This window comes from Oncorhynchus mykiss, chromosome 11 (genome assembly GCF_013265735.2).
Source record: "Oncorhynchus mykiss isolate Arlee chromosome 11, USDA_OmykA_1.1, whole genome shotgun sequence".
NCBI lineage: Eukaryota > Metazoa > Chordata > Actinopteri > Salmoniformes > Salmonidae > Oncorhynchus > Oncorhynchus mykiss.
The window spans coordinates 77,499,601-77,516,663 of record NC_048575.1 but is presented as its reverse complement, the minus strand read 5'-3'; the positions used below and the strand labels follow the sequence as shown (position 1 = coordinate 77,516,663).

The window sequence follows — 17,063 nt, the reverse complement described above, 5'->3', positions numbered from 1 at the left end:
CTTTGTACATCTAACCTTCTCACTCATCATTATTCACAATTCATTCAGGGCTATCCATAATCATACTAGCATCCACTTTAATGTAGAAGTGTTTCGAAATATATTCTATTCTTATTTACAATAAAAGTGACACACTACATTATTTACCATGACCATTAATTTAAATAATCTGAAACACAACCAAAACCAACAGCAAATGCATGAAACAAATTTGTAGAGCCACAAGCTTGATGTAGTCATTGTTGGAGGAATTACTTTTGGACTAATTACTTTTCACTACTAAAACACATGTAAGTGAATTTGTCCCAATACCTTTGGTCCACTGAAATGGGGAGGGGGAGGGGGGGGGGGGGGGGGGACGATGCACAAAAAAGTGCTGTAATTTCTAAACGGTTCACCTGATATTGATGAAAATACCCTCAGATTAAAGCCGACAGCCTACCCTTTAACCTCACAGTCATTGTTTGATTTCAAACTCCAAACTTTTGGAGTATAGAGTCAAAATAACAAATTATTTGTAGAGAGAGAGAGTAAAAGGTGAAGAGAGAGAGGGGGGGGGCTCTTCTCTTGCAAGCCCAATTTGTTCTCCTGGCAAGTCAAAGATCTTCTCCCCTCAACACCTCCCCTTTGTTCTCTTTTCAGAAAACATGTTTTTCAATCTTTCACCCCCGTTTTGACTCCAGAGGGTTTTAGACCAACCCACAGCCAAACAGCAAGCTTCATATAAAAACCAATGTGATTCGAAACACTTTATCATTAACTCCTGCAAACTGACACACTCAGAGAGAGCGAGAGAACACAGTGCAGAACCTTCAATACAGGAACACATATCAACTTGTTTACCTTCATAAAGGTAAGAGTAGCTTCATTTCTGTTAGATTTCATCTAAAAACATATTTTGCCTTGAAAATCCCTGCACCAGTATTTGGTTCTTGGCTCAAAAAAATGCAACCTCGTTTTATTGGTTGTGTGTCCATTCGAGAGAGTAAAACAATAAAAATCAAATAGCTAAATTATTCTTGGTATGACCGAATTAAAACAATTACACTTTGGATGGTGTAGCAATATATCCAGTCACTACAAAGATACAGCCGTCCTTCCTAACTCAGTTTGACGGAGAGGAAGGAAACTGCTCAGGGATTACACAATGAGGCCAATGGTGACTTTAAAACAATTACACAGTTTAATGGCTGTGATGGGAGAAAACTGAGGATGGATCAACAACATTGTAGTTACTCCCCCATACTAACCTAAATGACAGAGTGGAGAAGGAGGAAGCCTGTACAGAATACAAACTTTATGTCCTAAATACAAAGCTTTATGGCAAATCCAACACATAACTGAGTACCACTTCATATTTTCAAGCATGGTGGTGGCTGCATCATGTTTTTAGGATAAACCCCCCCCCCCCCCCCGGAAGATAGCTTAGATCAGGCAAAATCCTAGAGGTTAACCTGGTTCAGGCTGCTTTCCAACAGACACTTGGAGACAAATTCACCTTTTTGCTTTTCAGAAGGACAGCTGTAATTGCTGCAAAAGGTGATTCATGTATTGACTCAGGGGTGTGAAAACTTATGTAAATTAGATATTTCTGTATTCATTTTTTAAAAATAAATCTGCAAACATTTCTAGTAAAATAGGTACTTTTTAAAGGCATTGTATATGATGTAAGGAAATTATTCTGTTTTGATTGTCAACACTTACTCAATTGATTTGTGTGTCTTATGTAGAGAGATATGCTAACAAAAAGGTGCTTATCATTTGCATTTTGTGTGAAAGCAATGTGAACATGCTACTGTTGTGCTCATGTATGTTATTGCTGTGGGCATGTAAACCTTCAGCTTCGTACAAATGGTGTAAGACTGTAATATAAAAGTCAAATTGAACAATGACATCTATGACCCCGTGTCTTCCACAGTGGACATTTTACAAAAGGTCCTTTATTAGGTTTCCAAGGCTGGGGGAGTAGGCTGGAAAGCCTTTTCCTTTAAAATCAGGTGGAATTACTATAATTCTAATATAAATGAATGCATCTTTAATATGAATAATCATTTTTATCATGAATCCTTAATATCATTAATCTATCCTTTATATCATTAATATATATTTAATGTCATTAATCTTTAATATCACTAATCTATCCTTAATATCATTAATCTATCTTTAATATCATGAATCCTTAATATCATTAATCTATCTTTTATATCAATACTATATATTTAATATCATTAATCTTTAATATCACTAATCTATCCTTAATATCATTAATCTATATTTAATATCATTAATCCTTAATATCATTAATCTATCCTTTATATCATTAATATATATTTAATATCATTAATCCTTCATATCATGAATATATCTTTAATATCACTAATCTATCCTTAATATCATTAATCTATCCTTAATATCATTAATCCTTAATATCATCTGTAATATCATTAATCCCTAATATCATTAATATATCTGTAATATCATTAATCCTTAATATCATTCATCTATCCTTTATATCATTAATATATATTTAATATCATTAATCCTTCATATCATGAATATATCTTTAATATCACTAATCTATCCTTAATATCATTAATCTATCCTTAATATCATTAATCCTTAATGTCATTAATATATCTGTAATATCATTAATATATCTTTAATATCATTAACCCTTAATATCATTAATATATCTTTAATATCACTAATCTTTCCTTAATATCATTAATATATCTTTAATATCATTAACCCTTAATATCATTAATATATCTTTAATATCATTCATCAATCTTTAATATCATTCATCAATCTTTAATATCATTAATCAATCTTTAAAATCATTAATCCATAATATCATTCATCTATCTTTAATATAGACCGTTTTACGGTCTCCTAACCAACTGCGCTATTATGTGTTTTCTTATGTGTTTTTCTTCGCGATATTTGTAAATTATTTTGTACATAATGTTTCTGCAACCATATCTTACGGCAGAAAGGAGCTTCTGGATATCAGGACAGAGATCACTCACCTCGGATTAGACAAAGAGCTTCTGGATATCAGGACAGAGATCACTCACCTCGGATTAGAGAAAGAGCTTCTGGATATCAGGACAGAGATCACTCACCTCGGATTAGACAAAGAGCTTCTAGATATCAGGACAGAGATCACTCACCTCGGATTAGACAAAGAGCTTCTGGATATCAGGACAGCGATCACTCACCTCGGATTAGACAAAGAGCTTCTAGATATCAGGACAGCGATCACTCACCTCGGATTAGACAAAGAGCTTCTAGATATCAGGACAGAGATCACTCACCTCGGATTAGACAAAGAGCTTCTGGATATCAGGACAGCGATCACTCACCTCGGATTAGACAAAGAGCTTCTGGATATCAGGACAGCGATCACTCACCTCGGATTAGACTAAGAGCTTCTGGATATCAGGACAGAGATCACTCACCTCGGATTAGACTAAGAGCTTCTGGATATCAGGACAGAGATCACTCACCTCGGATTAGACAAAGAGCTTCTGGATATCAGGACAGAGATCACTCATCTCGGATTAGACAAAGAGCTTCTGGATATCAGGACAGAGATCACTCACCTCGGATTAGACAAAGAGCTTCTGGATATCAGGACAGCGATCACTCACCTCGGATTAGACAAAGAGCTTCTGGATATCAGGACAGCGATCACTCACCTCGGATTAGGCAAAGGTTTTTTCAACGACAAAGATTTCTTCAACAACAACAACAGCAACAACATGCAGGGCACACACGATACTCTCCAAACATCCCAAAAGGCTGACATCCCAATTATTCGCAAAAGGAAACAACACAGAGGACGAAGGGCTGAAATCCTCGCCAGGACTAGCAGAAGGCGAGTAGGAAAGCTCCCGTTACAGTCAATATTACTCTCCAACGTGCTACAATAAACTAGATGAGATACGATCACGAATATCCTGTGCATATTTGTTAACAACAGCTGGTGCACAAAATCTAAGGAAGTCTCTAGATTTTGCTCGCCTGACGTAGAGGTTATCGTGATAAATTGCAGGCCACATTACTTGCCTAGAGAATTCTCAGCGATATTTTTCATGGCTGTTTATTTACCTCCACGGAAAGAGGCTGGCACTAAGACCGCACTCAATCAGCTGTATAAGGAAATAAGCAAACAGGAAACCGCTCACCCAGAGGTGGCGCACCTAGTGGCCGGAGACTTTAATGCAGGGAAACTTAAATCAGTTCTACCAAATCTCTATCAACATGTGAAATGTGCAACCAGAGGGAAAAAATTCAAGATCCCCTTTACTCCACACACAGAGACGCATACAAAGCTCTCCCTCGCCCTCCATTTGGTAAATCCGATCACAACTCTATCCTCCTGATTCCTGCTTACAAGCAAAAATTAAAGCAGGAAGCACCAGTGACTCGGTCTATAAAAAATGGTCAGATGAAGCAGATGCTAAACTACAAGACTGTTTTGCTATCACAGACTGGAACATGTTCCGGGATTCTTCCGATGACATTGAGGAATACACCACATCAGTCACTGGCTTTATCAATAAGTGCATTGAGGAAGTCATCCCCATAGTGACTGTACGTACATACCCCAACCAGAAGCAACGGATTACAGGCAACATTCGCACTGAGCTAAAGGGCAGAGCTGCCGCTTTTAAGGTGCAGAACTCTAATCCGGAAACTTACAAGAATCCCGCTATGCCCTGTGACAAACCATCAAACAGGCAAAGCGTCAATACAGGGCTAAGATTGAATCATACTACACGGCTCTGACGCTCGTCGGATGTGGCAGGGCTTGCAAACTATTACAGACTACAAAGGGAAGCACAGCCGAGAGCTGCCCAGTGACACAAGCCCACCAGACAAGCTAAATAGTTTTTTTCACGCTCTTCGAGGCAAGCAACACTGATGCATGCATGAGAGCACCAGCTGTTTCGGACGACTGTGTAATCACGCTCTCCATAGCCGACGTAAGACCTTGAAACAGGTCAACATACACAAGGCTGCGGGGGCCAAACGGATTATCAGGACGAATGTTCCGCGCAGGTGATGCCCAACTGGCAGGAGTCTTCACTGACATTTTCAACATGTCCCTGAATGAGTCTGTAATACCAACATGCTTCAAGCAGACTACCATAGTCCCTGTGCCCAAGAACACAAAAGCAACCTGCCTAAATGACTACAGACCCTTAGCACTCACGGCCGTAGCCATGAAGTGCTTTGAAAGGCTGGTAATGGCTCACATCAGCACCATTATCCCAGAAACCCTAGACCCACTCCAATTTGCATACCGCCCAAACATATCCACAGATGATGCAATCTCTATTGCACTCCACACTGCCCTTTCCCACCTGGACAAAAGGAACACCTATGTGAGAAAGCTATTCATTGACTACAGCTCAGCGTTCAACATAGTACCCTCAAAGCTCATCACTAAGCTAAGGAACCTAGGACTAAACACCTCCCTCTGCAACTGGATCCTGGACTTCCTGATGTGCCGCCCCCAGGTGGTAAGGGTAGGTAGCAACACATCTGCCACACTGATCCTCAACACTGGAGCTCCCCTGGGGTGCGTGCTCAGTCCCCTCCTGTACTCCCTGTTCACCCACGACTGCATGGCCAGGCACGACTCCAACATCATTAAGTTTGAAGACGACACAACAGTGGTAGGCCTGATCACGACAACGACGAGACAGCCTATAGGGAGGAGGTCAGAGACCTGGCCGGGTGATGCCAGAATAACAACCTATCTCTCAACTTGACCAAGACTAAGGAGATGATTGTGGACTACAGGAAAAGGAGCACCGAGCACGCCCCTATTCTCATCGACGGGGCAAGACACTTCAGAGGGTAGTGCGAACGGCCCAGTACATCACTGGGGCTAAGCTGCCTGCCATCCAGGACCTCTACACTAGGCGGTGTCCGAGGAAGGCCCTAAAAATTGTTAAAGACCCCAGCCACCCCAGTCATAGACTGTTCTCTCTACTACCGCATGGCAAGCGGTTCCGGAGTGCCAAGTCTAGGACAAAAAGGCTTCTCAACAGTTTTTACCCCCAAGCCATAAGACTCCTGAACAGGTAACCAAAGGTTACTCAAACTATTTGTATTGTGTGTGTCCCCCTCCACCACCCCCAACCTCTCTTTTACGCTGCTGCTACTCTCTGTTTATCTATATGCATAGCCATTTTAACTATACACTCATGAACATACTACCTAAATTGGCCCGACCAACCAGTGCTCCCGCACATTGGCTAACTGGGTTATCTGCATTGTGTCCCACCACCCGCCATCCCCTCTTCTACGCTACTGCTACTCTCTGCTCATCATATATGCATAGTCACTTTAACCATATCTACATGTACATACTACCTCAATAAGCCTGACTAACCGGTGTCTGTATATAGCCTTGCTACTCCTTTTTCAAATTTATTTTTATTGTTGTTTTTATTTCCTTACTTACCTACACACACACACACACACACACACACACACTCACACACACACACACACACACACTCACACACACACACACACACACACACACACACACACACACACACATAAACATACCTTTTTTTCACACTATTGGTTAAAGCCTGTAAGTAAGCATTTCACTGTAAGGTCTGGTCTACCTGTTGTATTCGGCGCGCGTGACAAAAAAAGTTTGATTTGATTTGAATATCACTCATCCTTAATATCATTAATCTATATTTAATATTAGTCATCCTTAATATCATTAATATATATTTAATATTAGTCATCCTTAATATCATTAATCTATCCTTAATATCATTAATCCTTAATATCATTAATCTATATTTAATATTAATAATCCTTAATATCATTAATCCTTAATATCATTAATCTATCCTTAATATAAGTAATCTATTCCTAATATCTTTAATAATATTAACATGTCCAAGCAACCAATTCCATGAGCAGCAGCACTTTAAATCATACTAAATCAAATTGTATTTGTCACATGCGCCGAATTCACCTAACGGTATAGCTCAGGCCTTGATAGGGAGAGGAAGGATTTCTGGAGGTAGCTCAGGCCTTGATAGGGAGAGGAAGGATTTCTGGAGGTAGCTCAGGCCTTGATAGGGAGAGGAAGTGTTTCTGGAGGTAGCTCAGGCCTTGATAGGGAGAGGAAGGATTTCTGGAGGTAGCTCAGGCCTTGATAGGGAGAGGAAGGATTTCTGGAGGTAGCTCAGGCCTTGATAGGGAGAGGAAGGATTTCTGGAGGTAGCTCAGGCCTTGATAGGGAGAGGAAGGATTTCTGGAGGTAGCTCAGGCCTTGATAGGGAGAGGAAGGATTTCTGGAGGTAGCTCAGGCCTTGATAGGGAGAGGAAGGATTTCTGGAGGTAGCTCAGGCCTTGATAGGGAGAGGAAGGATTTCTGGAGGTAGCTCAGGCCTTGATAGGGAGAGGAAGTGTTTTTGAGGATAGCTCAGGCCTTGATAGGGAGAGGAAGGATTTCTGGAGGTAGCTCAGGCCTTGATAGGGAGAGGAAGGATTTCTGGAGGTAGCTCAGGCCTTGATAGGGAGAGGAAGGATTTCTGGAGGTAGCTCAGGCCTTGATAGGGAGAGGAAGTGTTTTTGAGGATAGCTCAGGCCTTGATAGGGAGAGGAAGGATTTCTGGAGGTAGCTCAGGCCTTGATAGGGAGAGGAAGGATTTCTGGAGGTAGTGCAGGCCTTGATAGGGAGAGGAAGGATTTCTGGAGGTAGCTCAGGCCTTGATAGGGAGAGGAAGGATTTCTGGAGGTAGCTCAGGCCTTGATAGGGAGAGGAAGGATTTCTGGAGGTAGCTCAGGCCTTGATAGGGAGAGGAAGGATTTCTGGAGGTAGCTCAGGCCTTGATAGGGAGAGGAAGGATTTCTGGAGGTAGCTCAGGCCTTGATAGGGAGAGGAAGGATTTCTGGAGGTAGCTCAGGCCTTGATAGGGAGAGGAAGGATTTCTGGAGGTAGTGCAGGCCTTGATAGGGAGAGGAAGGATTTCTGGAGGTAGCTCAGGCCTTGATAGGGAGAGGAAGGATTTCTGGAGGTAGCTCAGGCCTTGATAGGGAGAGGAAGGATTTCTGGAGGTAGCTCAGGCCTTGATAGGGAGAGGAAGGATTTCTGGAGGTAGCTCAGGCCTTGATAGGGAGAGGAAGGATTTCTGGAGGTAGCTCAGGCCTTGATAGGGAGAGGAAGGATTTCTGGAGGTAGCTCAGGCCTTGATAGGGAGAGGAAGGATTTCTGGAGGTAGCTCAGGCCTTGATAGGGAGAGGAAGGATTTCTGGAGGTAGCTCAGGCCTTGATAGGGAGAGGAAGGATTTCTGGAGGTAGCTCAGGCCTTGATAGGGAGAGGAAGGATTTCTGGAGGTAGCTCAGGCCTTGATAGGGAGAGGAAGGATTTCTGGAGGTAGCTCAGGCCTTGATAGGGAGAGGAAGGATTTCTGGAGGTAGTGCAGGCCTTGATAGGGAGAGGAAGGATTTCTGGAGGTAGTTCAGGCCTTGATAGGGAGAGGAAGTGTTTTTGAGGATAGCTCAGGCCTTGATAGGGAGAGGAAGGATTTCTGGAGGTAGCTCAGGCCTTGATAGGGAGAGGAAGGATTTCTGGAGGTAGTGCAGGCCTTGATAGGGAGAGGAAGGATTTCTGGAGGTAGTTCAGGCCTTGATAGGGAGAGGAAGTGTTTTTGAGGATAGCTCAGGCCTTGATAGGGAGAGGAAGTGTTTTTGAGGATAGCTCAGGCCTTGATAGGGAGAGGAAGGATTTCTGGAGGTAGCTCAGGCCTTGATAGGGAGAGGAAGTGTTTTTGAGGATAGCTCAGGCCTTGATAGGGAGAGGAAGGATTTCTGGAGGTAGCTCAGGCCTTGATAGGGAGAGGAAGTGTTTTTGAGGATAGCTCAGGCCTTGATAGGGAGAGGAAGGATTTCTGGAGGTAGTGCAGGCCTTGATAGGGAGAGGAAGGATTTCTGGAGGTAGTTCAGGCCTTGATAGGGAGAGGAAGGATTTCTGGAGGTAGTTCAGGCCTTGATAGGGAGAGGAAGTGTTTTTGAGGATAGCTCAGGCCTTGATAGGGAGAGGAAGGTTTTCTGGAGGATAGTTCATTGAGAGAGTAACTTAATTTATGTAGAATGTGTTGTTTAATTGAAAAACACATTTAATACACTATGTCAGGTATGAAGGTAAGACCAAGATGCAGACAACGTCGAATATCAATGGTTTAATAATCCAGGTCAAGACAGGCAGGGGTCAGTAAACCAGAGGTGGGGCAAAGGTACAGGTCGGCAGGCGGGCTCAGGGTCAGGGTCAGGGTCAGGGGCAGCCAGAGTGGTCAGGCAGGCGGGCTCAGAGTCAGGACAGGCAAGAGTCAAAATCAGGAGGGCGAGAAAAAGAGAGACTGGGAAAAGCAGGCGCTGAGACACAAAAATGCTGGTTGACTTGACAAACAAGACGAATTGGCAACAGACAAACAGAGAACACAGGTATAAATACACAGGGGATAATGGGCGACACCTGGAGTGGCGTGGAGACAATTTAAATTTTACTAGGCAAGTCAGTTAAAAACAAATTCTTATTTTCAATGACAGCCTAGGAAGTGGGTTAACTGCCTTGTTCAGGGGCAGAACAACATATTTTTACCTTGTCAGCTCGGGGATTTTATTTTGCAACCTTTCGGTTACAGGTGAAACAGATCAGGGTGTGACACACTATATATACAAAAGTATGTGCACACTCCTTCAAATGAGTGAATTTGTCTATTTCAGCCACACCCGTTATTGACAGGTGTATAAAATCGAGTACACAGCCATGCAATCTCCATAGACAAACATTGGCAGCAGAATGACCTTACTGAAGAGCTCAGTGACTTTCAACGTGGCACCGTCATAGGAAGCCACCTTTCCAACAAGTGAGTTTGTCAAACTTCTGTCCTGCTAGAGCTGCCCCGGCCAATTGTAAATTCTGTTATGGTAAAGTGGAAACGTCTAGGAGCAACAACGCTTGAGCCGTGAAGTGGTAGGCCACACAAGCTCACAGAACGGGACCGCTGAGTGCTGAAGCGTGTAGCTCGTGAAAATTGTCAGTCCTCAGTTACAACACTCACTACTGAGTTCCAAACTGCCAACTGTTCGTCGGATTTCCATGGCTGAGCAGCTGCTCACAAGCCTAAGATAACCATGTGCAATGCCATGTGTTGGCTGGAGTGGTGTAAAGCTTCTCGGCATTGGATTTTGGAGCAGTGGAAACCATCTGGCATTCCGACGGACTAATCTGGGTTTGTCGAATGCCAGGAGAGTGCTACCTGCCTGAATGCATAGTGTAAAATGTAAAGTTTGTTGGAGGAGGAATAATGGTCTGGGGCTGTTTTTCATGGTTCGGGCTAGTTTGGGGAAGGCCTTTTCTGTTTCAGCATGGCAATGCTCCCATTCGCAAAGCGAGGTCCATACAGAAATAGTTTGTCGAGATCGGTGTGGAAGAACTTGACTGGCCTGCAGAGAGCCCTGACCTCAACCCCATCGAACACCTTAGGGATGAAGTGGAACGCCGATTACGAGCCAGGCCTAATCACCCAACATCAGTGCCCAACCTTACTAATGCTCTTGTGGCTGAATGGAAGCAAGTCCCGCAGCAATGTTCCAACATCTAGTGGAAAGCCTTCCCAGAAGAGTGGAGGCTGTTATATCAGCAAAGGGGGGACCAACTCCATATTAATGCCCATGATTTTGGAATTAGATGTTCGACGAGCAGGTGTCCACATACTTTTGGTCATGTAGTGTATCTTTTGTTGTATTATTCATAAAAGTGCATTTATCTATAGGTGCATTATTTAAATAAGCGCTTTCATCAAGAGTTACATGCACATCATTCTAGAACAGGGTGCATTGTTTATAGAGATCACCATGGAGAAGATGATGGATGCATTCCCTAAGCATTGTTTCAGAGACCTTGCCATCACCTTTCCTGAAAATGTTACAAGTGAGTCAGGAAAAAATGAATTAAAAAACACATTTTGAAGAGAATCTCCAGAGTCTTAATTCTAAAAGTAAACAAGGAAATAAAAGGAGACCTTCTGTTCTACACAGATGATCCTAATGCTTGGCAGAAACCTCTCCACAAGACCAGCATGTTGATCCTAATGCTTGGCAGAAACCTCTCCACAAGACCAGCATGTTGATCCTAATGCTTGGCAGAAACCTTTCCACAAGACCAGCATGTTGATCCTACTGCTGGGCCCACAGCTCTCCACAAGACCAGCATGTTGATCCTACTGCTGGGCCCACAGCTCTCCACAAGACCAGCATGTTGATCCTACTGCTGGGCCCACAGCTCTCCACAAGACCAGCATGTTGATCCTACTGCTGGGCCCACAGCTCTCCACAAGACCAGCATGTTGATCCTACTGCTGGGCCCACAGCTCTTCACAAGACCAACAATGAACTTAAAATGTCAGAAAACAGAACAGAGGCAACTGTACCTTGATTCCACCCCAAAATGTATCATTAGTTTTTTATAATAATGGCACTGTGATGGTTTAAGGTTCAGATGCCAGTCTGGATCAAATTGTCAACTACTTCGACCAAATAAAAACTCTTGATGCTGAACTTAAAACCACTACACTGTCACTAACCTAAAGCAGTCTCCACTCCCTCTGTGTCCCAGTATGTAGTCCCCAGTGTCGCTCTCCCTCCCTCACCTGCAGCAGACACAGCCCTGAGCGTGCCTCTCTCACACGTTGACACCTGCAGTACCACAGCATCTTATAGAGGAGGAGATCAGCCTGGTGCATCAGCATGGGAAGGAGATCCGGGAGCTGCAGTGTACAATGACAAACGTGTTCAGACTTAGAGAGGAACTGTCCAGCACAGTCAACACCAGCCACATGCAGAACCTGCAGAAGGAGCTACATAAGCTAAGATAGGAATTTCTGAGCAACCAACATCCACTCTACAAAGAGTCGCACAAAAACCCAGGACCAGGCCAACAGCTGAATCAGAACCCACCCACCAACCAACCAACCAACCAACACAAACAACCAACCAACCAACCCAACCAATGCACCAACCCAGCTGACCCCCTCCATTCCCATCTCACAGCCTGTAATTACTCCCATCACTCCTGCCATCCTCCATAGACCTGACGAGAAACCAGACATTATATTAACGATACCCCACAACAGAGCGAGCTATGGAGCTCTTGACTGTGGCACAACTTGGCTCCGCAAGCCATATCATCATTCACAGGGGAACAGCCAGCAACACTGGCCCCCACACCACCCTCAACCACTTCTCTCCTAGGAAATGCATACAGATACCACTGAGCTATGCCGAAACCTTTTACAGTCAAAGGGGCCCCATGCGGAGTTTGGAGCATCGCCGGCAACACTGACCTCCACAGCACCCTGTTCAATTCCCCCCACAACCTCCCTCCCATGCTACCAGACCTCAGCACAGCTCAACCAGACCCAGCCCGCCTCAGCACAGCTCTACCAGACCCAGCCCGTCACAGCACAGCACAACCAAACCCGGCCCATCACAGCACAGCTCTACCAGACCAGGCCCACCTCAACTCAGCCCAGTTCCACACAGCAGCGACCACTACCCTAGGGTCTGGCAGAACACTGTTGAGGGTAGTGGACAACATGATGCAGTCCACACCAGGTATCATTCACATCATTCAAATCCTCAAGCTGACAAGGTAAACATCTGTCATTCTGCCTCTGAACAAGGCAGTTAACCCACTGTTCCTAGACCAGTTAACCCACTGTTCCTAGACCAGTTAACCCACTGTTCCTAGACCAGTTAACCCACTGTTCCTAGACCAGTTAACCCACTGTTCCTAGGCCAGTTAACCCATTGTTCCTAGACCAGTTAACCCACTGTTCCTAGACCAGTTAACCCACTGTTCCTAGACCAGTTAACCCACTGTTCATAGACCAGTTAACCCACTGTTCCTAGACCAGTTAACCCACTGTTCATAGACCAGTTAACCCACTGTTCCTAGACCAGTTAACCCACTGTTCCTAGACCAGTTAACCCACTGTTCCTAGACCAGTTAACCACACTGTTCCTAGACCAGTTAACCCACTGTTCCTAGACCAGTTAACCCACTGTTCCTAGACCAGTTAACCCACTGTTCCTAGACCAGTTAACCCACTGTTCCTAGACCAGTTAACCCACTGTTCCTAGACCAGTTAACCCACTGTTCCTAGACCAGTTAACCCACTGTTCCTAGGCCAGTTAACCCATTGTTCCTAGACCAGTTAACCCACTGTTCCTAGACCAGTTAACCCACTGTTCCTAGACCAGTTAACCCACTGTTCATAGACCAGTTAACCCACTGTTCCTAGACCAGTTAACCCACTGTTCATAGACCAGTTAACCCACTGTTCCTAGACCAGTTAACCCACTGTTCCTAGACCAGTTAACCCACTGTTCCTAGACCAGTTAACCACACTGTTCCTAGACCAGTTAACCCACTGTTCCTAGACCAGTTAACCCACTGTTCCTAGACCAGTTAACCCACTGTTCCTAGACCAGTTAACCCACTGTTCCTAGACCAGTTAACCCACTGTTCCTAGACCAGTTAACCCACTGTTCCTAGACCAGTTAACCCACTGTTCCTAGACCAGTTAACCCACTGTTCCTAGACCAGTTAACCCACTGTTCCTAGACCAGTTAACCCACTGTTGCTAGGCTGTCATTGTAAATAAGAATGTGTTCTTAACTGACTTGCGTAGTTAAACAAAGGTAAAAAAAAAAAAATGATGAGAGTTTGGAGCTTTGCCCTCCACACCACCCTCCTCAATTCTGCTACCAGGCCTGGGACACTCCTGCCCCCCATGGCAGCCCCAACTATGCAACAGAAGCCACACCAAAGCCTCCTTTGCACACCTATAATGGAGCCTCCGATCCCCTGCAGCATCTCCACTCCTTTGGCGGTAGCTTCATCAGGGTGGACTGAGCTCTGCCAACACTGCTCTCCCAGGTACCCCCCAGTCCCTGCATCCAGCGACTTGAGGGAGGTCTGTCAAATGCTCAGTCTGCTCTGCTGTCATGTGTTTGGCCAGGGACCTTGGCAAAGTCTCAGCTCAATCAACAAATAGCTGCAGATGACCCTATGCTTGTTAGCTCCTATGGGACAAGAGCTGAATACCCCCTCTGACTTTAAATCTCCCAAGGGGCTTCGCATAATGCACCTAAATGTGCAAAGTATGATTTAAAAATGGAGGCAATGGTTACAGGTTACAGGATCCGTGTCCTGACATTCTGGTTACCTCGGAAACATGGTTAAATGGTTCTGTCTCTGATAAAGACATTGAAGTAAATTATTTTAATGTATTTAGATGTGACCGAATACAGAAAGGAGGAGGAGGGTGCCATATATGTAAAATCTAGTTTCATGGAGTCCCAATCTTTAAAATCTCCTGGTTGTAGATAAACCAGAACACACGTGTATTTGTTGCCGGGATTTACCGACCCTCTGCTGCCATGGTGGATGCTTTTGGTGCTATATCAGAGTATTTAACACCTTTTTTTGTCCTCTGAGTTGGTCATTTTAGGGGATATCCCTGGCATCAGATCAAATTTAAGAGTATATGCATTGATTTTAATCTGATTCCATTGATCTCAAAACCCTTATTGATTGATTTAATTCTTACTAATGATCCCCATAAATATTTGTCTAGTGTAGTATTTGCATATGCTCTCAGTGATCATTGTCCCATAGTATGTATCAGAGATAAGAAACAGCAAAATACTAGTCCTCTTTTTAAAATTTAACTAGGCAATTCAGTTAAAAACAAATTCATATTTACAATAACGGCCTACCCCGGCCAAACCCTCCCCTAATTCGGACGACACTGGGCCAATTGTGCATCGCCCTATGGGACATCGCCCTATGGGACTTAGTGACACCAGTGCCTTAGACCTCTGCGCAACTCAGTAAAAACCCTCAAAGGTTCTAGAACATTTCTCCTCCATATTTATTCCTATGGCAGATAAACACACCCCTTTTAAACAATTCAGAGTCAAAGATAGATCTAACCCTTGGTTTTCTTCTGAGCTATCTGAACTCATTCAGATGAGAAACCAAAGCAAGGAAAACTGACTCTGTGGAGGACTGGCAATCTTTAAGACAATTGAGAAAAGAAAGCTGCTAAAAAAGAAAAATCAAGCTACTTTTTGAGCTCTATCTCTGACTCTGCTGGTGATCCTTCTAAGTCTTGGAAAACAGTAAATGCACTGAGGTGTACAAATTCCTAAAAGGGCATTGTGCTGCCCTCTTCATTGACCTGTCAAAGGCTTTCCATACTGTTGATCACTCGCGGCTAATTTTGAGGCTTTCTTCAATTGGCCTAAACCAGGTGGCATGTAGGGAAAGGGATTTCGATTTTTTTGGTTACTACACGATTCCATATGTGTTATTTCATAGTTTTGATGTCTTAAAAATTATTCTACAAAGTAGAAAATAGTAAAAAATAAAGAAAAACCCTTGAATAGAGGAGGTGTGTCCAAACTTTTGTACTGTATATGAATTCAGCTACCATTTCATTAAAGACATTGGATGCAGTTTATCATAGCACACTGCTCTTTATTACGGCTAACAATTTTAGTATTCATTACTGCATTCTCTACCAGAAAGTTGGTTGGCCCTCTGTGATTTCATTACTGCATTCTCTACCAGAAAGTTGGTTGGCCCTCTGTGATTTCATTACTGCATTCTCTACCAGAAAGTTGGTTGGCCTTCTGTGATGTCATTACTGCATTCTCTACCAGAAAGTTGGTTGGCCCTCTGTGATGTCATTACTGCATTCTCTACCAGAAAGTTGGTTGGCCCTCTGTGATGTCATTACTGCATTCTCTACCAGAAAGTTGGTTGGCCCTCTGTGATGTCATTACTGCATTCTCTACCAGAAAGTTGGTTGGCCCTCTGTGATGTCATTACTGCATTCTCTACCAGAAAGTTGGTTGGCCCTCTGTGATGTCATCACTGCTTTCTCTACCAGAAAGTTGGTTGGCCCTCTGTGATGTCATCACTGCATTCTCTACCAGAAAGTTGGTTGGCCCTCTGTGATTTCATTACTGCATTCTCTACCAGAAAGTTGGTTGTCCCTCTGTGATGTCATTACTGCATTCTCTACCAGAAAGTTGGTTGGCCCTCTGTGATTTCATTACTGCATTCTCTACCAGAAAGTTGGTTGGCCCTCTGTGATGTCATTACTGCATTCTCTACCAGAAAGTTGGTTGGCCTTCTGTGATGTCATTACTGCATTCTCTACCAGAAAGTTGGTTGGCCCTCTGTGATGTCATCACTGCATTCTCTACCAGAAAGTTGGTTGGCCCTCTGTGATGTCATCACTGCATTCTCTACCAGAAAGTTGGTTGGCCTTCTGTGATGTCATTACTGCATTCTCTACCAGAAAGTTGGTTGGCCCTCTGTGATGTCATCACTGCATTCTCTACCAGAAAGTTGGTTGGCCCTCTGTGATGTCATCACTGCATTCTCTACCAGAAAGTTGGTTGGCCCTCTGTGATGTCATCACTGCATTCTCTACCAGAAAGTTGGTTGGCCCTCTGTGATGTCATCACTGCATTCTCTACCAGAAAGTTGGTTGGCCCTCTTTGATGTCGCAATGTTGATACATTGCAATGTTTTCATTTATAAATCCCTTTTATAGAAAGAGATCCTGGTCTCAGTATGACTCACTGATAAAATAAAGGTAAAATAAATATAATTAATCTATCCTTAATATCATGAATCCTTAATATCATGAATCTATCTTTAATATCATTAATCTATCCTTAAATTAATTAATCTATCTTTAATATCATGAATCCTTAATATCATGAATCTTTAATATCATTAATATATCTGTAATATCATAAATCTATCTTTAATATCATTAATCTATCCTTAATATCATTAATCTATCTTTAATATCATTAATATATCTGTAATGAATACAATGGTAGACAGAGAGCTGGTTTCAAGCGCAGAGCGCAGCAGGTGTTTATTAGTGAAGGACCACAGGAGGAGGCAGGTAGCTGGGTCCAG

At 43.4% G+C, this 17,063-nt stretch overlaps 1 protein-coding gene across 1 annotated transcript in view; it reads left to right on the top strand.

The window, feature by feature from the left end:
* Positions 1 to 733: 733 nt before the first annotated feature.
* The window catches only part of LOC110536424, a 34,059-nt gene continuing 17,729 nt past the window's right edge, over positions 734 to 17,063 (top strand). Inside the window, exon 1 of the mRNA XM_036936418.1 lies at positions 734 to 853. The gene's annotated coding sequence lies outside the window, so the exon portion shown is untranslated. The remainder of the gene's footprint in view (positions 854 to 17,063) is intronic.